This window comes from Columba livia, chromosome 4 (assembly GCF_036013475.1).
Source record: "Columba livia isolate bColLiv1 breed racing homer chromosome 4, bColLiv1.pat.W.v2, whole genome shotgun sequence".
NCBI lineage: Eukaryota > Metazoa > Chordata > Aves > Columbiformes > Columbidae > Columba > Columba livia.
Genome location: NC_088605.1, coordinates 20,398,265 through 20,423,016, shown reverse-complemented (window position 1 = coordinate 20,423,016; position 24,752 = coordinate 20,398,265). Strand labels below are relative to the sequence as shown.

The window sequence follows — 24,752 nt, the reverse complement described above, 5'->3', positions numbered from 1 at the left end:
GCAGAATCTAATTTGCTAAGCTTTGCAAATTAAACCAAGAAAACTGAGTATGTGTGAGATTTTTAGCTCATTCTGTACTTTGCTGTTCCATAAATGGTTGCAGGATAAAGCTATTCAATTAAGATAAGGTACTGTATATTGTTCAGAAAATATATTATGCCTTTTTGAAAGTAAGTTTCTGTTTTCTCATCTCTTTTTTAGTTTTCTTTCTTATGGAAAAAGCTCTGCTTTCTCTGTTCTTGTTTAAATCAAAGTATGTTTTGTGATCTGAAATAAAAAAATCTGCATTAAAAACATTATAACACATTAAAATACTATTATTTTACTGACTCCTGGCTTCAACTGTAAGACATAGGTCGTATTTCTAGAGACAGTGTTAAATTGATGATGTATTATTTGATATCTTATAATAAAACAAACATATCTTATTATATATAACTCTACATCATCATACCTTGAAATCTAATATTATTATATCATACTACCTAAAAATAATGTAATATTACAATCAAACAAACAAAACAGGACAGTAATCTACTATATATTAAAAAGCACATGGGTCATAAGTGAAGATGAAACTATGACTTGAACAATTAATGTTTTAAGCTTTGTAAAACCTGCTCTGTCAGCAATTTATAAAAATACATCAGAAGACATTTTCAAGATGTCTTCCTGGGAACAACTGCTAGGTGAATAAATAAATGCACAAATCTGATCATTAGCATCTACAGCTGAGTGGTTGAAAATGACAATAATCTCATCCTACTCATTTTTATTTCTCTGCACAACTCCAGGAAATTCACAATCATACTCATGGGCTTCCCTTACCCCACCACCATAATACCAGAGCATGTACATACATACATGAATGTGTTTTCACAATACCTCTCAGATGTATGAATCATCAGATATAACAGATGCAATTAAAAAAAAAGAAGCATATCAACATTGCACAGAGACAGATTTGTCCCAATCTAGAGTAGCAACCCAATTAAAAAAAAAAAAAAAAGTCCCATTTTAGAAAAGAACATTTTCCTGGAAGGGCTGAGCATCCTTGTATTTAATTTTCGGATGCTCAGCCTTGCAGGTGAAATTTGGAGTCCCAGCCCATTTACTATAGTGTCTTAAAAACTAGAGTCCTTGGGAATGACACTCATTCACAAACCCATTTTGTTAAATTAAAAAAAAAAATATGAATACTGGAATGAGAAAAAAAGAGTTCCATGTAAAATCCTGTTTCTGCTGTGGTCATGAACACATATGTCAGTGGTATTTCTGGTATATCTACCTAAAACTAGAGTTTACTGGGTGTAGAGATTACACTAGAGTCCAGTGTCTTTTTTGTGAAATCTCAAGCAAGACTTAACCTCTGGCTAAGAAAAATGTGTAATGTTATCAGTGTTTTCCATTAAGCAGAAAAGCAACATATAAGGGAAGCTGCCTTTCTTTCTCTCTCTCTTTCTTTCTTTCTCTCTTTCTTTCTCTCTCCTTGCCTGCCCCTTTGTCTCTCTCTTTTTTTAAAAATGCAAACCCTAAGAGGAATTTGGTTCAGCCTTCTTCCTGGGTTCTGATTCCTCCTGTCAGGACTGCCTAGGTATTCTGCATTGTAAAGACACTAAGTGAGTACAGAAAAAAACATAGAAGCATGTGTTCTGCCTCCCAGCTCACAGCACCAGGCCACTGAGTCCAGTACCTTGAACCCTGCATCCCATCCCCTTCTGCATGGCAGGACAGCTTCAATAAAGAGTCCATGCTGGAATCTACCAACTTGTTTCAGTTTCAAAATCTATAGTTTCACTGATTGATTACTGACAATTATAGCTGCAATATATACCAAGCTGAATTAGTGCTAATGTTCTGAGCAGTAAGACTGCTGCAATGTGAAAAGTTATTTTGCTCTTGCGGTTACAACCCTGCATTCCTGGGGAGAGAGGGAAGGCAAAGGTTGCTTTTCTGATCAGGCATCCCAGAAGCAATGTATTCTCTGTTACTAGAGGTTAAGATTAACTTGAAAATTGACAGCAGGAAGCCCCAAGCTCTCAGTCACGAAAGAGATACAGAATTATCCTCCATGAAATAGATCCTTTCTCTCAAAAAAAGCCTGTCCTATGTCTCTCATTTGACTCAGAAAACTGATGAGCATTCCTTACTCCTGGTGATTTAAAGAGGTAGATATGACCTGAAGATATTGTATGTAGTTGTACAATCATTAATTACCTTCAATTACATGGCATAATGTGATCAGTGGTTTACAGCTTATCTTTCCCACAAAAGAGTGGCTTTGTTTACTACCTGGTGGTGTCAGAAAGCTTGAGGAGGACACTGAGGAGATAAAGTCACCTGCTTAGGTGACTTTAGACTCTCAGTTCTTAAGGTGGAATCCACGGCCATTTCACAGAATCTGTTTTTCTCACCACTACTGGAGTAACATTAAAGTGCATTACAGTAATGTTATTGCATACCATCTACTCAGGTAAATAATGGTGATATACAAGTGATATATTTCATGGTCAAAGAAATCCCATGATCACTATAATTTAGTTCAGTAGGTTTTTTTACTAAGCAGAATTCAGCTCACCCTGTCAGAAACGGACATGTATTAAGTTTTTATCCTGGGCAAGCAGGAGCAAAACAGGTGAAGGTATGTGATAAAGAATACATGGGCAGAAACTGAAGCCAGATGCACATGATCTGCAGTGGTTTGCTTTCCCTAAGGCTCTAAGACACATCAAAATGCCTGAGCACTATGGTGTGTGCAGGCCCACCAGAGGCAAAGTCTGTGCACAGGTATAAATACATTCTACGGCATCACTGCCACAAGAAGCAATTGGTGCAGGTAATTTGGTTTACCAATTAGTGTAGGCACCCCACAGAAGTACAGTTTATAATAAGTAATTTAAGCAACCTGCATGTAAAAATTAATGAATAGAAACACATGGAATCTGAATAATTTTTAAACAAGTGAAGTAAGCTATTTTCCATTTTGCACAAACATAATAAGGTCATTTAAGAAACAATTACAAGGCACCACAGGGTGAATAAAGTATAAAACTAGAATGACTGATGGCCAATATAACCTTTCTTAGTTCCCATAATTGCCTATGTGTTCTACAAAGTTAAGTAAATGGACGCATGCAATTTAGTTCCTGTAGTATGATTAGCTATTACTGAGGAAATAGGATGATTCCAGAGCAGGCACTTGGCTCAAGGAATATAGAATTAAGCAATAGATTCTGCATACTGCTAGTAGGTTTTTTAAAATCATATAACTTCTTTTAATTTATACTTGGAGAAAATGTTCTTGTTCACTCTAAAATGTCCATCAGTCTTTCAGAATCCATCACAGAGTGCTAACACAGTAGCTGTCATTCAGAACATAATTCTTGACAATTTTCTACCAGATAATTCCACCTACCACGTTATCTTCTCTGAGGGAGTGAAATAGCAACACAACAGGAGCTTAAATGGTGGTTTTATCCAGAAGATTATTTTGCTTGTGAAGCAGATGATTTTAAAAGGTTAGAGGTCCTATAGATGCTTTACATCTTTCAACAACACAATGCATTGACAACAGTAAAGTTAAAGCATCCTCTCCGGTTAGCAGTAATAGCATTGGACATACTCATATAAAGCTTTCAAAGTCTGCTAATTTATCTGTGTTCCTCTGACTCTCAGATTCTTATGACTACACAGTTTATACTGCTTATAAGGAGGAGTAGATTATACCTTATAAATTGCTTGGAAAAAACTCTTGATTCTATAGTATATTGAAGTCTGACATAAGAAAGACTTAAAACATTTTCATACACTACTACTGCTAGAAATACAGTTTTTATTTTAAGCTAGATAATTTAACTCTTAATTAGGGGGTTTGCTTAACAAATGATGGCCATTTCTCTAGTCCGTCAGAGTTACCAGATTGGATGCAATCAATCCACAAACCTTTGTGAAGTAGAAAAAATAGTACAGAAAGTATAAACAGACTCTTGTAATAGAATTAATATGACCTTGAGACTCAAATACATGTATTTAAATAAAAACTGTGATTCCATGCGAAAATTCAACAGCAGAGTTGGAATGTAGCTGCCTTTTGATACATTAAACTGGATGACTTATTTTAAATTAACCAAAAATGTAGAACTCAGCAAGAGAATGCTTATTAAAATCCCCCTTACGTGGATATTTCTCATTAACTTTGAAAAGCTGCTTATAGCAAACACTCCTCTAAGCTGAGCACCTTTCCGTTCTGTTTGACTATTGCACTTTGTGGTTTCTTTCACAGAATCTGCAAAAAGCTTAAACTTTTTTTTTTTTTCCTACTTCATTGAATGAAGGTAATGTCATAAATAGCATTTCTAACCAAATTCATAATTCGTAGTCCAACTATACAGCCCTCCTCAGCACTGCCTCATAAGATTTATACCATTTATCTTTAAATATTCTTGGAAGTAACTATAATTTTTCCCATTGAAGAACTGAGGCAATGAGAAATGAATGCTTTATCAAGAATCCCACTGAAAATCAAAGGCAAGATATCCGCGAAAATCACCTAGGTCCTAGTCAAGATAAACTCAATAATCCAAAATAATATTTTTTGTAGTACAAGAAGAAAGCTGACATTTTTTTAGACAGCTCACTATTTTCCACTATAACTGTTCTGGTTTAAGATATTGTCATGGCTATCTCTAGAATCACATTTAGCAAATTTTCTTTTTTCTGACATAAAGTGCCTGTGCTCCCAAAACAATGGTCTTCTGTCTCTGCTAATGGGAAAGCAGAGGTTTCAGCCAGTGGTCTGAAGCCCAGGAAGGAAGAACCTGTGAAGTGGTCAATTTTCCTTCTTGCAACTTCAGTCCTGGAGAATTTTTGAAAGGCAAATTAGAATCTAAATAGGTATCACCGATTTGGGCAAATTTTACCACGAGAATTTAGAAATCTAGTGGACTCAGTTCTAGAAATCTCTACGCCAATATCTTTATCATCGAGTCAGAATGAGTCCCCCCAGCCTACCTAGTGACTATGCCCCACAGGAGCCTCAGGATAATTTACCTGCCATCCTTGGAGTTCAGCTCCCACATATGAAGTCACATTATTATTTTAGCAAAGGAGATTTAGCTGTCAATAATCGGTCTTTCTTCAGAGGCTTTAGTCAAAATAAGAATGGAATTTTCCCTTCATGTTCAGTTTTTTGGGGGGTTGGGTTGGGGGGGGTGGTGTTTTTGTTGTTGTTGTGGGGGGTTTTTTTGTTTTGGTTTTGGTTTTTTTTTGTTAAACTTTTAGTTTCCTGGATAACTGTGGTCATCTGCTTTCTCTGATCTAATTTTCTCTTTGGGGCAGGAATTTTCTATTAATTCTCCTCAAAACCAGACACTTGGCCAAAATGGAAAGCAAACCTGCAAGCACAGCCTGCTAGTGCCTTCCAGATAATAGAAGTGTGCCAGACAGGTTTGTATGCTGCTGGGCATGCTGTTTGCACTGAGGTCTCTGTTTCAGGTACGTGCATGGCAGTCAAGCCGACCACAACAGACTGCCTTCAAAACCTCTTCAGGGACAATTCTTTATGAGCAGTACAGACATATCCAGTGGGTCTCATCCCACATAAAGTCTAAGCCACTGTGGAAATATAAAATGATAGAGAGGTGATAAAATAATTTTTTAGTTGTAGGGAAAAGGTCTATTCAGTTTCACACCATATACTTGTGTTTCACACAGACTTTATGAAAATCGCTGAGCTGTGCCTTTCAAGAGAACTAATACTAAATATAATAATAAATTATAGAGCTTTGTTAAATGATATTAACGAAATGTTCAGCAGCTAAACAAGGTAACCAAAGGTATAGCCCTCTGGCATTTTGTAAGATAAATCTAGAGTAAAGTATTTGCACATAAAATAGTTTTGTCAAGATTCTCTAAGTATATAGGAGACAACTTTGACCTCCACTATTGCAGTCTTTAAGCTGCAGAAGGAAAAACTTCTGTCACATGAAAATACTTACAGTGACTGCACTCAATGTTTTTCTACCTCTTTGAAAGTATTTTCTAGCTCAGGAGAAAAAGTACTTCAGAAAAAATCTGTCTTCATTATTTTTTCTGCAATGCCAACTACAATGAGACTGAGACCTCTGGTTGTAACTACTGCAAACAATAATAATGCAGACAAGATATGACTTCCAAGTCTGCAAACACTTCCTGACTCTAAAGAATGCAGTCTACAGTATGTAAGTATCCAGATTTTATTACACAGGCTTGAAACTCATTTATTTGGATGACGCAGAGTGTTCTGAGGGATCTTGTATTCATCTCTTATTGACAGAGACAACTTTGAAGTATTTCCCTCACATTTGACATACTCGTGTGCAGGCAGTACACTTGCCTCTGAAAATGTTAGATTCTCCATCAACAATAAGAGCCTTTTATAAAATAAAACTCAGTATATAGCACTAAGATTGTTCACTGACACAAACAAATCAAGTACTCACATGAAGATCAGTAGTCTCAAGGGCTCCATGCACGTTCTGCAGTTTGTAAATCACTTCTCACTCTATTTTTGGCAGAAAGGCCAAACTGTTCACCTTCAAGAAGTCTCTCTCCACTGCATTAGAGCCACCTTTTCTCGGACCAAAACCAGAGGAGAAGGCAATTAATGACCTTACTTTCTGATTCTCATGCCTTGTGACCATGTCAGTCCCAAAGTTAGAGCTGAATATTTTTTTATATTGTCTTATGATTTGAAAGTAACATGGAAAAAAATACATATCTATTCACAAAATCATCATGGGACTAATTCTGAACAAGGAGAAAAAAAAAAGGAAAAAATCCCATTAAATTAAGGCCATTTGAGCTCTGAAAAAAAAACACATACCAACATATTTAAATTCCTCCCTGTAGGAAGAGAAGAGAAGTGGCTAACTTCCAGTAATGCACAGGTGCCCATCATCATTGTATGATTGCTAGCCTGTCTGACAATTAGCCAATACACTGATTTTTATCACTGGGACAACAGGGTCACATTTTCTTTTCCTGCAGAAGCTCTCTTTAAATAGCATCTTTTGGAGACAGCTGAAGTTCATCAACTGACGACAGGAACTAGACAGTGCCATCTGCCTTAGCAGCAGTTCAGGTAATAGCAAAGAAAACCTAATGGCCAAATACGAAATGTGCAAGAGTGGAATTTTTTTTATAACTCATTAAAAGTGGATCTATGTGGCAGTATGCAACATTTTGAAGCAACATTCAAGTCTGCTCTAAAAGAGCCATGTAACTAGTCTAAGTATCCCTTGTTTCATACTATGTTTATCACAGCTTTGTTGCTTTTGCTATCTGAAGTATTATAGTTGAAGATCTGAGCTTAATGCCCCACAGCACTTAGATGCGAGCTTTATACCAGCATGACAACAGTATTTAAGAGATATGTACATTTTTCCTCCTTCCTTGGACTAGTAGAGGTACCTCCAGGATGCTGCAGAGTAGAGGAGCATCACTGAAGACAATAAACAGGGGTCACATTCCCAGTTGTCATGTATCCCAAGTTACAGCAAAAGTGCTCAAACCAGAGGAGCAGAAGATGTCTAGAAAAGGAGGTCTGTGAAGCAGTTGCTCTGAAGAACTCGGTGGCAGTCAGGACAAGAGCTGATTGCTGACTTTGCGGCCATGGAGGCTGAGACACGTAGCCCAGAGTTGCAGTGCTCTAGGAGCAAGGGGATGGCAAACGCTCATGATAGAATGAAGCTCCAGGTGGCCTCAAAGAGAAGAGGCAAAATACCCTCATTCCTCCACAGAGCAAGGCTGCCAGCTCAGATTGCGTTTCCCCTTCTTTTTTGCAAGTATTTCAAAAGGAGATATAGGAACATACTCAAACTGTGATGAACATTATGGTAATACTGCCTCTGGTTTTCATTCAACAACTATTTAGTTTAAAAAAAGGCATAGACATATCTACAGTCAGGGACAGTATCTCAAACCTACCTCATCCCAGATGGTTTTTTTCAGTTTAAGGTGACAGATTCAAGCTCTTTTCCCTCAGTGTTTCCTATCATAGAGATATCTTTTTTTTTCACAGGGTAGCCCAGGTTCAACGGGATAAGTTCCTTAACATCAGGCAGTCTGCAGCAAAACATGCAAAGTACAAGGTTTGTCTTCCAACAGTGAAGTGATCCATGGATCTGGACCTATTCCTCAAGTGATCATGTACTCCACCACACAAGCTAGTATATCAAGAAAAGAGCAGCACTGTTTCAAAGGGCAAAAAAACAAGCTCTGGTCACTCTGAATAACTTACCTGGGCTCTAGAAGATGCTGGACCCCCTGGAGCTGAAGGGGTCTTGCCAACCTTGCAACTGTGGCTAGGTGGGCCCTGGAGAGTGCTCCAAAACTACAAATGCTCCTGCATTTAGATGAACTTTAGCCCGCATCACAGAAAAATTAGGAGCCTGGGCATCTGGTGCAGGCCTGTGAATACTATCCAGGGAGCCAACTGCATAACTCTGAGGAAGAGCACAGGTAAAAACAGAAGTTTAGATGAGAAGATTATCTTCAAGCAAAGAAACATTGTTGGCATTACTGCCTGTTTCTCAGAAGTTATCAGTAGTAAAAATTTGTAGTAAAATTTAGGATACGCCTTTCAACACAATGTTCTAATCAAGCTCCAGTCGATATTTACTGAGTAAAACTATTTCATATTTAGAAGATCCTTTTGCTGGCATGAGCAAAAAATTTATTGGACTCCTGCGCTGATTAGAATGTAATTTCTATATTGGGGATCATTAGAAAAATTAAAACAATGTCTTCCATAAAACTAAACACAAGCTGCATGGGGAATCTGTACAACCCTGTTCTCTCTTTAGAGTTTGGCAATAACACTCAGCCCCTTGGGTGAACATCCTGTAATCTAGATGAATTATTATTCTTTCTGAAGTGTCTATAACACTGGTATCTACACACTGAAGTTTGCCAAGAATCTGAACTCCCAAAGCAATGCCTTTCAAAAATTATTAAAAAAATTACTTTTTCTACTACATGCTGAACCATTGCATACACTTTAAAAGGTCACATTCTGAAAGCTTGCATGGAATAGACCCCACACAGCAGACGTTAAGAGGAGAAAGGCATTACTTCATCTTTTACTGCCTGTACAAAGACATTCAAACTCATTAAAAACATGCATCTTTTGAAAGAAGAATCATGTCCTGCTCTGCTTCTGAGTCACCAGGTATGAGAACATCCAGTTTGCGGCCCATTAGTTTTCAGTTTAGCATCAGCAAAATCTTTGCTCCGTCATAGATCCAAAAATGAAAATCTGTCTTTTTCCAGAACACAATATGCTCATCCTTTAATTTAACTTTTTAATCTCTTTAAAAGCCTTTTCTTCTTTTTTTTTTTTCTCTCTCATCCTCTGAATCAGAGCTAGAGATCTGGGAAAATTCTATCAAGCTAAGTTAATCTTTAAGATAATACGTTTAATCAAGATTTTCTCCAGATCAGTGAGAAGTGTAACCTTCAGCCTGTGATAATGCAGACTGTCATTGACAGGATTACAGGAACCATGCCTAAATTATGCTTCTCTATGAAGTAGACTTGGATTGCCACAGTCTCTCTAATCCAAATGCCCATGAGCCAAAAATGTTGGATTTGGCAAGTCTGCAGTTACACATGGCCTCCAGCTGTTCTGTGATAGGTTAAGAAATAAACTGGCCTCCAGCCAATCCAAGGGATTATTATCAAAAGCTGTGTGGCAAGTATTACATGTGTGAAAATGTAAACATGCACATTTTCTTCCCTTTTTCTCAGCAATCCATAGATAATTTTTATATTACTAATATAACATGAAATAATGGCCAGGACTTGAAAAATAAAAGGATATATTTAACTCAAGCTGAGAACTATATGAAGTCTTCAGCATTAAGCACAGCGTCCTAACAAGCATACATAAAAATTAAAGCTATTCCGCAGTTTAAACAACATATACAGTTTTCATACAGAAATAGGAGTTCAGAAGAGACAGAGCACTTATTATCTAAAGTATAGGTAGTTGTATTTTTGCAGCAAATGTTAGCAGTACTTCAATGGTATTTCTCAATATTTAAAGCCATACATACAGGAATTTGTGCGCATTTTGTCATAGGAAATTTAAGTCAGTTCAGTGATGATAGACTTTAGTGACAGGATGTATGGCCAGTTAAAAAAGCCTTTTAAAACTTTTTAAATTAGATAAAAGTGTCCATAATCAGCATAGAAATTAAAAGTTATCCATTATCCAGTGGTCCTTATCACCAAAAGGCACTATAAATAGCACCTAATAAAAGGCCAAGAGCAGTTCTCTGGGCATGCTTTTTCTGAAGCAGCAAAACCAGTTGAGTTAGATACAGAAACGATCTGGACAGGACTCACAAGATTAAATTCAAACCAATTTGATACGTAAACAGAATGCATGGCATCAATTCTTAAGTGAAATAGTAATATAGAGTCATAAATGGTATCAGAGAGATGACTAATCAGACTAAAAATTCTAGAAAGTTAAGCTAGTAATTGCATTAGTGGTTTTTGCTAGTAAATCACTGTAAGAATCTAAGCAGGTCTTGCCATCATGGTGGTTTTGCTGGAATCATGACTGACATTTGTTAACTACTTGGCATGGACCAAGAGAATGGCATACAATAAAGGAATTGCACTTCATAAAACTTTTGAAAAACAATATTCTGAGACTGGTATGTGCCTTGAATGTAACTGGCTACATTTCAGTAAGATTACATTTTTATTAAAAGACTTTTTCCTCCTTATTTCCCCCTACTGTGGAAATGTGTATACCCTACCTTTGTGGTACATGTCTTTTTAGCAGAGAAAAAAGAAAAAGGATTAAGAAAAAAATAACCTCAATAATAATAATAATAATAATAATAATAATAATAATAATAATAATAATAATAAATTTACATTTACAATAATAAAATATTTATTTTGAAAAGTATTTGCATCACAGCTGTCTCTACACAGCTCATTTGAGATTATGTTAAATCTTGTATCGATAAATGGTGAGATATAGGCCTGATCCTAAGAGTTTACAGAATAAATTAAAGGTATCGAAGACTACAGTAAGTCTGTAAGTTGCAGCTACTAAGTTTCTACTAGAGTTCTCACTACTGCTACTGAATATCATGTAGAGTATTACAGAGAGTTCATATAGTATGTTGCTGGCTAAAGCAGAGTCTTAAATTGATTTCAGGATCTTAGGATATCTAGGGTGGAATAATTAAGTTACAGAGGAAGGAAGGAAGGAAGGAAGGAAGGAAGGAAGGAAGGAAGGAAGGAAGGAAGGAAGGAAGGAAGGAAGGAAGGGAGTGAGGGAGTGAGGGAGGGAGGGAGGGAGGGAGAGAGGGAGGGAGGGAGGGAGGGAGAAGAGGAAGAGAAGAAGGAAAATGAAAGGGAGAAAGGAGAAAGGAGAAAGGAGAAAGGAGAAAGGAGAAAGGAGAAAGGAGAAAAGAAAGAGAAAGAAAGAGAAAGAAGAAAAAGAAAAAAAAGAAAAAGAAAAAGAAAAAGAAAAAGAAAAAGAAAAAGAAAAAGAAAAAGAAAAAGAAAAAGAAAAAGAAAAAGAAAGAAAAAGAAGGCATGTCTACCCAACTGGCATGTAGGTTTTCACACTCCCACCAGTATTTGGGTACCCTGGCACTCCCTCCACTGCGCGCTGCAGGGGAACTGAGGGATCAGGATCTTTCTGAGTGCCGCAGCACCCACCTACACCTCAGCCCAAACGCAGCCTAACTCACTGGTTAGACATCAGAAAGATAGGGATCATTCCAGAGGACAATCAAGGATTCCCAGCTCCTGACTCAAAGACTGTACAGATTTATACTGTGAAAGATGACTGGGAAGAAAATGAACATGCACTTTAGGAGTATCACAAGTGCATGGAAGTAAAGGACATTACAGCACAATCAGTGTGTCACCAGATGCCTAAGCAGGCTTTGGCTGTACTTTGCTAGGGAAGTTATTCAACCTCCCTTAATAGATTTACCTTCTGATCAATAATAAAGAATTTGCTTTCCCCAAAAGGCCTGGCAGAACAGACATAAAATACTTTTGTGTGTACTCAAAGGTAAAGGAAGCACATGGAGCTTTAGCTGATTAGCGATTACAAGATTAGCCCTGGGAGGAAAAATTCTGTAAGATTTATAACAGGAAAGCACTTTTATAGGCCTTTGTGGACCATCTGGTAGAATTTAACAGAAAATTATGCTTGCATCATAGAATTCTTTGCTGGCACTTTCCATTACATCTAGGGCTTTATCTGTCAAGGATTTCTCCATACATTTTGCTGACACAAGGATTCCCTGGGTGAAAAAAATGAGCTCTGTGCCCATTATAATGGGCTACTTCTCTCCACTCTTTCATTCTGTCACTGGAAATGAAGTAACAACACTAAAAAAGGACATTATGGGCCATTTACTGGCACGACATTATGCAATTCTGTTCCTTCCTTAACCTATAGGGCAATATGTACTGCATATCAAATATGTCCTATAGCTTCTCTGCTGTCCTCTTTACCAGACTCTTCAAAAGAAATGAAGGCATGGTATTGTTATTACTTGTGGCCATAGGACAGCAGACTACTGTGAGTTAGGCTGTGTTTTCAGTACCTTAAACTGTCCTTCTTTTTCCTCTTCTTCAATGAACATCTATCCTTCCTGCTCCCTATTTGAGACCAGTTTCTCATAGGAGATCTGGTTTAGCATAGCAGTGCAGTAAAAAAGACATCATGATAGATTCTCCATGACGTAAATTAGAGTGCTGCAGTCCAATCACATTCCCATCAAGGTCCTCAAATGAAACCTCCCACTGAGATAGAAGCTATTGGATTTCCATCTGTGTGTCTCTTGCTGTCGGTGGCTATTGTTTAAGTAAACATTGGTTTGTATTACTTTTTTTTTTTTTTTTAATTCAATACATGTTGATGCCTGGTTAAAAGGAAAGAAAATTACAGTATTAAGAGACTAGTATTTTCAGCGTCTTGTGATGTAAATTGCTAATTTAAAACCCAAAATATTGTTAAAGTGTCTTTATTTAATAGCAGACGATTGCAAGCTGTAATTTGCAAGCTGTAGTTGCAGATGGCAATGTTTTTCTCTCTTTTGAGCAGTACAGTACAGTATTTACTGCAGTGATTTGCAGACAATGACATACCAACTGCAAAAGAAATGCTATGGGGTAACACAAACTATCAGGATTCCCATGAGGTTCAGCATATGAGGTACCTGCCACTAAAGCATGAAATTTAAATGACAATTAAAATGTTAAAATCTTTTACCTGGTCTCAAACAACTATTTGCAATACACATTTTTAGTACTTTCAATTGCCAAGTATGTTTCTAATACAAAACAACAGCACTTGTTTTCTTTCCTGCTTTTTAATCCCTTTGGATTGAACACGCTTATTTTCCAGTTCAGACCTGGAGGCCCAAGTATGTATTTGAATCTGACAGCTACCATCTGGACCACACTAGCAGAAAGGATTGTATGTGAGCTGGCACAGCTCTGGCATGACAATCCACTTTTTGTGCATGCCAAAAAACCAAACATGTATCTTACCTTACATGTATTAAACAAAATCTTTGCCTTTTATTTAATTTTGTTAAACAACTCATTAATGTTTATTTTTCAAAGAAAAATTATTTAACATTGTCTATTTAACAGCATTGTATGAAACATTTAAATACTGCATTCTATAGTGCCATCTAGGGGATTTAAAACCTGGAATAAAGTGTTCATCTGATAAAGAAACAATAAACACTAAGAAATTATCTATGACTGCCAGGGCGATTTCTTATGTATATCTAGCTTTTTTGGACTATTTTTTCCTGATGAAACAGGAATATTTGAACAAGGTCATGTGTATAGTGTCATATCTGTAGAATCCATAAACAGGAGAAGTAGTATTATGCTATACTTCTGCTTTATCGCCCAATAATTCACAAAAACAATCTATAAAAAAAAATCCCAAATATAATCAGTGTCATGTTCTGAAACAGGATTTAGAAAAAATGTCTAGCTTTAGTTCAGTTACCAGGAAATACATGGGACTTGTGTGCATTGAAGATATTAATAAAAAGGTTGGACATATTATTGTATCAAATTATAGGAAACTGAAATAAAACAGGAGAGCTACTGGAACTTTCTTCAACACTCAACTTCATTCAGATTTTACAGTCTTAAGTTTCCTGAAACAGATGCCATTACATAGTCATTTCCAATCCATCATTGAGTAAACTGTTATAATTTATTAATTTTGTATCATATTGATAGTTAGAATTATCTATAAGCTCTTTGATCACATTTGCATTCTTTGTTTTGAAGAAACTAACAATAACAAGTTCACGCATTAGATAAGTGTTTGTTCAAAAGGGAAATGCAGAGCAAAAATTAGAGACTATAAATAACAGACAACTAAAAGCCTGTCTTCACTCAGACCACAGAAATGGTTCATTAGTTCACACCAGCACGTAAAAAGAGGCTTCTCTGGATCACTAACAGCCATCAGCTGCCAAAACATCATTGAAATTTTTGGATCATTTACACAGGTAGAGAACCTGGCTACACACACATGATCTTGCATTTTTTCATAGTCACAGTAACAGATCAATTTCCAACCATCAGGATGAGAGGCAGGATCACTACTTTGCTTTTTAATCTCTAAACCTCACATTTTGAGATTTCATCTGGAAACCACGTACATTTATCATTTGCAATGATGTGCTGAAAACTATTTGTTCGTAAGGGCAAAATTTGAAAAACACCTAGAAAGTGTCCTAAGAATACATATACAATGGCTTTAGATGTGCCTTTTATTTGGAGCTATTTTAGGCAGTTGTCAGCCTTTGATCCTGAGAGTATATTCCATATTCAGCTGATTGCCCCCAGCTCCCCCATCCTCTCACTGCAGACTGTCATCTAGATGCATTATCCTTTACATCCTCTGGTCAACCACTCTACAGCATAAAAAACATATTCTTCCCTTCTCAGCTCCCTAGCCTATATTCCTATACCTCCTTCTCCACATTTTTGACCGCATTGCAACAACCCAGTGCTGCACTCTGTGCCTGCCAACACCCCGACCCTGTGTTCCCACTTGGAAGGACAAATCACAACACTGCCTTGGATTCTTGAGAGTACATAAGGGGGCAGGCATCTTCTGACCAATAGTATCTGTTGCTTATTGGGTTCTTGCCCAACGCAGACCAACAGGTACACCCTAACTTAATGAGAGGCAGAAGGCTCCAGATGCATATTCCTATAGGAAGTCGTTCTATGACCTGTACTTTAGCCCACAGCATTCTAAAACGGATGATGCAGTATCTGAAATATTGATTATAAGGTGATGTTAGATCTGCTGCTGCCTCCCCCAGCAGTTTCTAGTCTGTGTCTTAGTATATTTGAGTTTCTGGCTTCCCCCTTTTACCTTGGATTCCCAATGGACAAGGTCCCTTGTCAGGTCCCCAGATAACTTCACTGAAATAAACATTCTCACATCCAAAGGCTCTCATCAATTAGTGTGATTGACCAGCCTTTCTTCTCATCACTACCTCCCTTATCATTTGTCTGTCAGGTTTGTGTCCCTCTATGTTCTTGTTTCTGGCTTCCTCCTTTTCTGATTATCCCTTGCCACATTGAAAAGGTCCTTGACCAGATACTCAAAAGCAGCTGACATCCCCCTGCTACACATCCTTGCAGATTGTGCCACCCTGTGAAAAGGCAAACCAGAGGCTCTGCCTTCCATGTGCTGGCTGATGTTGCTGACCCACCTGCCTATTTCTCCTCACTTTCTTAGTGGAACACTTTCATATTTTATTCAGAGTTTATTGTTTCTTTTACATCAGTGTCGACCACAGATGGAGTAGTGCTAATGGAAGAAAGAAGTATCTTCTTTTTTTTTTTTTTTCCAATAAACCCAGAATAACTATGAAGAATAGAGCACAAAACTAGAAAAACAGTCAATATATTTGACATTCTCCAGGGCACAGGACATGGATTGTCTTGAAAACTTTGAATGAAATAAAGTTTGAAGCAGTGTTGATATAGACATGATGCAAAATACAGGCTTTACAACAGCAATTATTTTTGAGGATAACAATCTGTTCACATAAAACACCATCTATATTTAAAATAAGAAGTCACAGGAGATCATGAGAATTACAAAGCAAGGAGACTTACTGTAGTTTCAGGGAAAGTAATTAAGAGCCTAATTAAGGACAAAACCATATAAAAACAAAACTAAAGCTTGATGGGGAAAAAAACACCAAAGCTTCCAGAAGGGGAAGGCACTTTTTCCTCTCCTGATACATTTATTTCAGGCAATGAACACACAAACAAGATTTTGTGGGCCAGAGTCAGAGAGGAACTTGCAAAAAGGCAACTAATCCATAGAAAGGGCAACTTTTACTTCACAGTAGTATGAAGCACTGTACCCAAGAAGTCAGCTGACAGCCTGGAAAATTAGATTTTACCATATTCCGCCATAACCAGATTGTGCACCCAGAATCTGATATCCCCGATGAGGCAGGAACTTAAGGTCATTCTAATTGACTTGTTAAACTCTGCGTGACAAAACTGATAGTTAAGGTATCTGTAACAGGATGTAACAGCTATAGCAACCCCATATGGACAGAGTAATGAATTATACATTATGGTTTTATTTCCCCTATATGTGAGAGGGGTAGAGTGGAGTCATGTGTCTGGTCTAATGTCACAATCAATGTCAGTTTTGGAATAACACCTGGGTCTCCAGATTACTGGTAACAACTGTATTTTTTACTTTTATTTATAGCTCTATACCACTAGTCAAAATATGAGAAGAGAGGCTGGAAACTGACTGGAGCTTCCAGTGTGTTTGCATAGAAGTCTATAAGAGATCTTGGGGAAAATCTATCTAAATTTACTGAACAGGGGATGTTTTTTGCAAGATGCCAGGGAATAAAAGCAGAACAGGGTTTTGATGGATAATCAAGGACCAGAATTGAGTAGGCAATTTAGGTACGTCCACTGAATTCTCTGCTCCTGACTACAGGAGGATCAAGGCAAAGATAATATACTGGCCCAAGAATATACTGCAGTTCAACAACATTAATGTAGAAGATCCATTTTGATTTTGATTGTTTTTTCAATTAACGTTTTCCAACCAGAACTTTCTGTCAAAAGATTTCTGACAGGCTTAATCTGTATTGTTTCAGAGGCAATCAAAATCTCAGGAACTCACAGACAGCACAGGCCATCCCTACTGAATGGGAAAATCTCCTGGAGACTCATCAAGGGTAGACTACTGCCCCTTGCTGCTAAGAATAATGGTGCAAAGGAAATGCACAGAAAAGTCAAAGTAGTGTTCTATCCTTCTGGTCCAGAGGAAAAACTCAGAGAGGAGTGGACATACGTGGCAGAATGGCTGTGTGCATACCTGAGTAACCAGTAGGGCTTTGTTTTCTTTCTTCAGAGTGCACTAGGAGACTGACATGGTGACCTAATGAGGAGAGCTTTGAACTACTGGGTCTACATCCAAAGGTAAGTTAGAAAGTGGTGTGTACAAAGTCTGCACGGGAGAAGGCTGCAAAGGCACGTTCCTGCTTCATTTGCTTCCAAGCTAATGCTCACAGCTGGGGCAAGAAACAAGACCTAGAGCCAAAGTTTCCTTGGTAAAGAATAACACAGGATGCAACAGACAGAAGCTGCAGCTCGGGAGGTTCAAACTGGACTTGTAAAGCACTTCTCCCTGGGAGAGCAGTGCAGTACACTCTCCCGAGAGAGGCCATGGAGTGTCCATTCCTAGCAGGCTTAGATATTTGGCTAAAAAAAAAAACACCGCCAATCCTGCTGACAATAGTCCTTCACTAAGCTGGAGATTGGACTAGAGGACTTCCAAGAGTTCTTTTCAAACAATACTCCTAGGATCCTGTGATATATTTAACGTTCTCCAGCTACTAATTTTAATTTAGTCTGTGGGACAGGATTAGAGCTCATGTGAAGACAAACCCTCCAAAACAAAACAATGTCAATGTCAGCTTCTCAGCATCATTTTGCTTTATAGATCTACTCCTACTGTGTTGCACTATTTAATAAAATAGACATAGCCAAAGAAGACAATTTTAATAACTTTAGGAACTTAAAGGCTACTGATACAAACCCAGTATGATTTTCAATAATTTCAATACCCTCCTCTATTTCTTTTAATACAAAGCTGAATGCTTCTGAAAAATCCCCTTTGGCATCTATATGAATCTTCAGGAAACCTTTAAAAATTTAGCCCTAAATTCTCTAAGCTCCTTTGGAAAATCCCAGCCTTTATCCTTTTAGGAATGAAAAGAATGAACTGCACAATTTGAAGTTAAGAAAAAGTAATAACTCATGCACATAGTATCAGCAAATTAACTACAAATACATGCTTAACATTCTTCAAGAGAAAAGCCCTGCAAGAGATAGGACACATCAGAAAGCTTATAAAGCAAGATAACAATTATTTCAATATAATTCTTCTAACCTGATTCTGAAGGCCTCATTTTAAATTATTTAATGGTTTTGATCAGGCCACAGTGTCTTTTTTCATCATTTGTTTCGCTGACTAATATAAGAAACATAATTATCCATCTATTTTATAAAGTTTGCCTTTCATCATATTTTTAATACTATAGAATTAATCATGCAAGAAATTCAAGTGCAGAGAGACTAGAATGAATCATATTAAATGAATGATAAAACTAGAGAAAAATAAGAACTTATTTTCTAAACAAAGTGGCAGGCTAGCAAGACTTCATATAAAAGCTGTTACTAGTTGTCAATGATTTGTTATTTCTACCACACAGAATGAGCAAAACTTTTCAAATAATTTTCATAAAGCTCTGAGGAAAAACATAATAATAATAATAATAATACCTTATAGTTGTCCTGCATCTTTCATCAAGGATCTATGACAATCTGCCCAGCCATTCAATTGGATTACTTATGCAACTCCTCTATGAGGCTCTTGTCAAACTGAACTTGGCAAACTGAGGCAACAAGAATTCTCATGGCTGAAATGGAAAATGTATGTCCTGCTACCCACTGCTGTACTTTGTGGGTTTTTCTGAGCTTCACTCGAAGCCTGACAACATCCCTCAGAGTGAAAACACACCAATTTTACATGACTTTGTATCAGCTGGGCTCAGACTTTTTTAGGTCAAGGACCATGACAGATTTGTGTAGCACACTACGCTACCTGATAAACTAGAAGAAAAAGCAAAGAGTCGATGTGTATAAGGAGCAAGACGCATTTGTAATTATGTTGTCAGAGTACAAAAAAGGAGATTCCACGTTCAACCTATGCTATAGATAACCTTCCTCATGAGATACTCATAGCCCAGATTTCTATCATGCTATCAGCAATCTCTTAGCACCAGATATAATGCTAGTGACACTTGTCATCTAATCCTTTCATTACGAGTTAGAGCAGAATCAGCAAGAGAGAATTAGTGAAGTTGTATTTCTCTGACGTTATCTCCTTAGCAATGACTGATTTAATCCTAACCTTCAGTTTATCAGTTCATAACATTGTCCTTTGCAAAAAGGAACTACTTATAGAGTATGATACACAATAGTCTCTATTAATATTTTCGTCTTTTGAGACATTGCATATCCCCACTGTAATGAGACCATTAGAAATACAATAGTAAAAGTACTGCAGCAGGTGAAACATTCTGAAAGCTCAGTCCTGCACTGAGCAGTGAGCCTGGGACTTCTGCCACTAGGTGCAAGTCAGCCACTTGGATGGGTAAAGCAGTCGTTATTACAATGGGTCAAGAGAGTACAGAAACCATCAGTGAATTAAAGATCTGTAAGCACAGTAAGTGATATGTAGAACACCTATTTGCTGAGTTCAGTATCACTTATTTAAACATTGCTTATGTGACTTGTCTTTCACAGGAAGTGTAGCGTTTCAATGTCTCTCTCATCGCCTGGCAGTCCTACACAGATTTAACTCTTTATACCAGCCTGTATGCCAGTTCTCTGCAGCATCCCATCTGCCTGCTATTCTTCAAAACACCCCCAGCTTCTCTGATTTGTGCTGCATCATCATAATAGCCAGAACTGGCATCATCTAACTGGCGTGATATCAAGGACAACAGGTCTCAGACGTGGGACCCTGCATACCATGGCTGCTACTGAACCAAATGGGAGACAGTAAGAGAGTGACCCCAAGGCTGGGGCCACCTGAAGGCCAGTTTTCTGGCTCTTGCTAGGGCTGAGATCTTTTCTATACATCTATGATGGTACATGCAGGATCCACGGCAGCTGTCATGCCTAACAGTTGCTCATCACCTCCATTTTGACAGAGGAGTCATTACACAGGGAAGAGGAAACAATAAACAAAATGGGCCAAATCATTCCAGCCAATACAGAGCATAATAACATGTTAGAGGGAACACAAGCCAGTTGAGAAAAAATAATAATAATAATTTTCACTTGTTCTCTTCTCATACTCTTTTCCCTTCCATCTATTTTCTACTATTACAATACTCTTTTTACCCTGTTGAATTTTGAACTCAGAAGCAGCAGATGTATTCCTGACATGATTTGCCTTTCATTGCCTGTTGCCTCCTTTGTTTCCTCTTTCTCACTTTTTGCCCAAGTCTTTTTTTCCCACTCATTGATTTACTCCCTCCTCATTTTAGCTATTTGTTCAATTCTTCAATATTTCTCTTCAATTTTGTCTCCCCTTTTCACCTTCACAGAGCCCTCTGTCCATTTTTAGTCATACAGAAAAAATCTGTCTTACCTGATGTGTTTTAAAAACTGAACAGAGGCATGGCTGTATAAAACCATAATTGTGTAGATATGTATGTGATCCACTGGATCTTCTTATTTAATTTCAGTCTTAGGCAAATGAAATGCTGTAACTTCATTTCATGCTTTGTCTAAAAAAGCAAGATTAACTTAGTATAAATAAAGTGCAATGGCATAAATGGTGTAAATGGCACAAAAAAATCTACTGAACCTGTCACTGCTGTCCTTGATACTTGAAGTTAAAACATAACATTAAAGCCCAAAAAAAAATAAGCTAAGTGAATATATTTCTACAGTCATTTTTCTTAGTCATGTATGTGCAAGTTAATCAATCTGTTGCCTGACTCTAGTACAGATTACCTAGTGGTCTGTTTATGATGGGTAAAGCTCAGGAAGGATTTTGAACCACTACAAAGCTATGACATTGGTTCTTTAGGAAAACAACAAAAGAAAAAAATGGAATTTAAAAGCATAATGTACATTCTACGCCAAGAGTTATTAAGACATTAATTGTACTTGTCACAAATTTATTAAATCAACTATAATGAAAAGCTATCAAGATGCTGAGCAATTCACAAGCAAGTATTATCAAGATGGTGAGCAGTTCACAAAATGAAATATTGTCTTCAAAAGCAACACACTAGAGGACCTACGCCTGTTTCATGAAACAGCTGAAAGATCCTGTAAGCTGCACAAAATATCTGCACAAATGCCAACAATTCTTCAAGATGATCAATTAATCTGTTTAGGACCAACCACTTGCATGTTTTTTTAGGAATGTTACAACTTTTTTTTTTTTTATGTACAATTTAATTAGAAATATTTAATTGATACTGTGTTATATTCAGGGTGCTGCTAGCAGACACAGATTTATAATATGGCTAAAACGTATCGAACTGGGAAAGACTAGATACAGAAGGGCTGAGGTCATAGTTGAACATTAAAATTGATCTAATGAAGTCCTCTCTTCCATACCGCTGGGCTCTCATTCCCATATTCTCTTTTCTTTATGGGACCATGAATTTGTACAGCTATGTTTAAACCAGGAACAGGAACTTTTAAATATACCCATTCTGGGTTGCTTGTTACATGGGTCAGTTCCCTACTTAGTTTCACCGAGCAGCTTCAAAAGCAGAAGCAGCAACAACAACAACAACCTTGAGCAGTGTGAGGATTCCCTGATGGTCACAGAACTGTCTTAGAACTGAGAGGCAATCACAGAATGGTTGGGGTTGGAAGGGACCTCTGGAGATCATCTAGTCCAACCCACCTGCTAAAGCAGGTTCACCCAGAGCAGATCGCACAGGAATGTGTCCAGGTGGGTTTTTAATGTCTCCAGAGAAGGAGAAGGAGACTCCACAAACTCTTTGGGCAGCCTGTTCCAGTGATCTGTCACTCTCAAGGTAAAGAAGTTTTTCCTCATATTCAGGAGGAATATCCCATCCTTCAGTCTGCGCCTGTTGCCGCTCATCCTATCATTGTATCCCAATTTTAGAGGAGAAATACTAGCTATCCTGTTGTAGCGCAGACTCCTCCAATTGTGTCTTTGAACTGGGTACACCTTTCCTTCAGTCTAGTATGATATCGATCTAATTGGTGATCCCTGTGGGAGTTTAGATGAAAAACAAGTTCTAAGTCCTACAGTAGTTATCATAAACTAGAATACAGACTGTTTTGTATAATGCACACCATGCAGCAAGTGAAGGCGCATAGCAGGAAGCAAAGGAGAAGCAGCAAGAACGTATGTGAATATGAAGGATAACCAAAATGTGAAGGAAAAAAAGTGAGAGGAAGAAAAGAGCAGAGCGAAACATGGCACCAATCACCTGAATGACGCTTTGCATTTTTAGACACTGACATTTTCCTTCAGAGGCCTTTCTCTGCTTTGTTTTTCTGCTTCTACCTCCTGCTCTCTAATAAACCTGTCATTGCTCCTTCCTTCATTTCCCCCAGTACAAACCAGGGATAACACTACTGATTTAATGACTAGTGAATTGCAGATATTTTTCTTCATGTATAAATACTCATACTCTAATACAAACACACACACAAAAAAAAGAAATCCCACACGTTTACACAATCGAAGTCCATTAGATCAAAAGTTATGAAAGACTGATAAGGACCATGGTTAAACCAAATAATTGATCTTAGGTCATTCACTTAGAATACACGAACACACTGTTGGAGGTATCTCAGAACTAATGACAAGATGTATGGCAGATAGGATTGAATAATCCAGAAAACAAGCAAGATATGTACCCTGCACCACTGAGGCTGATGGTTGCATTAGCAATATAGTCTAGACTTTCAAACATAACTCAAATACACCAATGTGGAGACAGGAATCATAAGTACTTCAGGATCACCTGATCACCCTGGCTGGATAGGTCACTAGACCAAGACTCATGCTTCTGCTTTGCATTATAAAGAATAATTTTATTTCTCTTATTTAGAAAAAAAAAAAAAAAAAAGTGAAGCAAGAGCTTTTGCTGGTCTGCAGAAGGGCTAAGGCAGAAATTCCAAACACTTTGTTCATGGAGAGATAGTTAATGAGAGAGCATCATCCAGCTGCAGGCCTTATGAGAATATTCAGCACAAAGCACATCCTTTAAATTTAACAGGCTAGGCACAAACAAAAAACAACCTCTTTTTTCTGGCAATATATATGACTTCTCAGGATGCACTTATTTTTTGCATTCTGCAATACGTACTTATTTCTTCTCTGGAAACCCCTCACCTACTTTATACAGCTTACCTAATATTTTAACATTGGCTATTTGTTTTGGTGAGGGCTATCAGCCTTGTCCTTAACTGTAAACATCAATCCAAGAATTTCTGGCAACATCGTTTACAGCCAGAAAATCTTTAGCATAACTAAATTTGGCAACCTTATCTAATAGCATCACCTCAGTCAACCCTTTCAGCACCCTCTGGTGACTCTAATCTGGTCCCAGGTTTTGAATACATTCAGTTTCTCTAAGCAGTCCCTAACCTGTTGTTCCCATACCCCCTGTTGCCCCCCCTCACTCCTACATGTGCTGGTACAGAACATTTTGCTTGTGAAGACAGACACTAAAAAGGCATGGAGTCATTCAGCCTTTTCAGTACCATCTGTTTGTCCTACACTTATCAACGGACCCACACTTTCCCTGAACATTCCTCTGATTCTAGCATATTCTGCAATCACCCCTTATGTTCCTCAGTGCTTTTATCTGCAGCTGGGTTTTGGTCTTTCTGATTTTGCTCAAAATGCTCAAGCAATTCTGTTTGTATTCCTCCTTTGTTGCCTAGTTTCCACTTCTTGTGTGTTCCTGTGTTTCAGTTCATCCAGAAGCACCCTGCCTAGCCAAACAGCTCTTCTGCCAAAATCTCATCCTCCTGCACAAATGGAGGAGGGTTCATTTCTGAACTCTCAGGAAGATTTCTTTGAAAAACAAACATTTCGCTTATGCTTTTTTTTCCTTCATGGTAGTTTCCAGAGGGAATTCTGCCCAACAAATTGAAATTTGGGCAAAGAAAATGCCTAAACAGATTTGAATTTGCTTTCCTGAAGGCCAAAGTCCTGACTCTGTTATGTATCTTTCCAGCTTTCCTTCAGATCCTGAAGTCATCTGTGAACAGGAGGTCATGTACACCACTACACTGTTTAACCCCCTCCAGTATTTGCGCTGGGAAGCAGCCAATATGCAGTGTAGTATCTTCTTGGATGTCTTGCACTTTGCTTTCTTCCAGAAAATGACTGCATGGTTTAAACCCCACACAAAGATGAGGACATACAAGAAGCAACCTCCTGCTAGCTGTTTTTAGAAATCCTCATCTCCTCTTGGTCAGGTGGCCTGTAGCATACCCCCAGCACAATATCCCTGACACCACTCATCAGAATGCCTTGACAACCAATTTTCCAGTTTCATTGGAGATGTCTCTAACATAGCAACAGAGACCTTTGTTTCCTTTTTTCCTTA

At 37.8% G+C, this 24,752-nt stretch overlaps 2 long non-coding RNA genes across 3 annotated transcripts in view; one reads left to right on the top strand and one right to left on the bottom strand.

Moving 5' to 3' along the window:
• LOC135579341 (uncharacterized) overlaps window positions 1-11,901 on the bottom strand; it is a 23,124-nt gene extending 11,223 nt beyond the window's left edge. The window contains exons 1-2 of the long non-coding RNA XR_010472180.1: window positions 7,966-11,901; window positions 6,480-6,607 (exon numbers count right to left, since the gene is read on the bottom strand). This is a non-coding gene — a long non-coding RNA (uncharacterized LOC135579341). The remainder of the gene's footprint in view (window positions 1-6,479; window positions 6,608-7,965) is intronic.
• Window positions 1-24,752, top strand: part of LOC110357939 (uncharacterized) — a 25,898-nt gene extending 1,146 nt beyond the window's left edge. Inside the window, exons 2-4 of one of the 2 annotated variants that reach the window (XR_010472179.1) lie at window positions 5,338-5,445; window positions 17,471-17,538; window positions 19,930-24,752. This is a non-coding gene — a long non-coding RNA (uncharacterized LOC110357939). The remainder of the gene's footprint in view (window positions 1-5,337; window positions 5,446-17,470; window positions 17,539-19,929) is intronic. The other variant, XR_002411938.2, reaches the window with a different exon arrangement.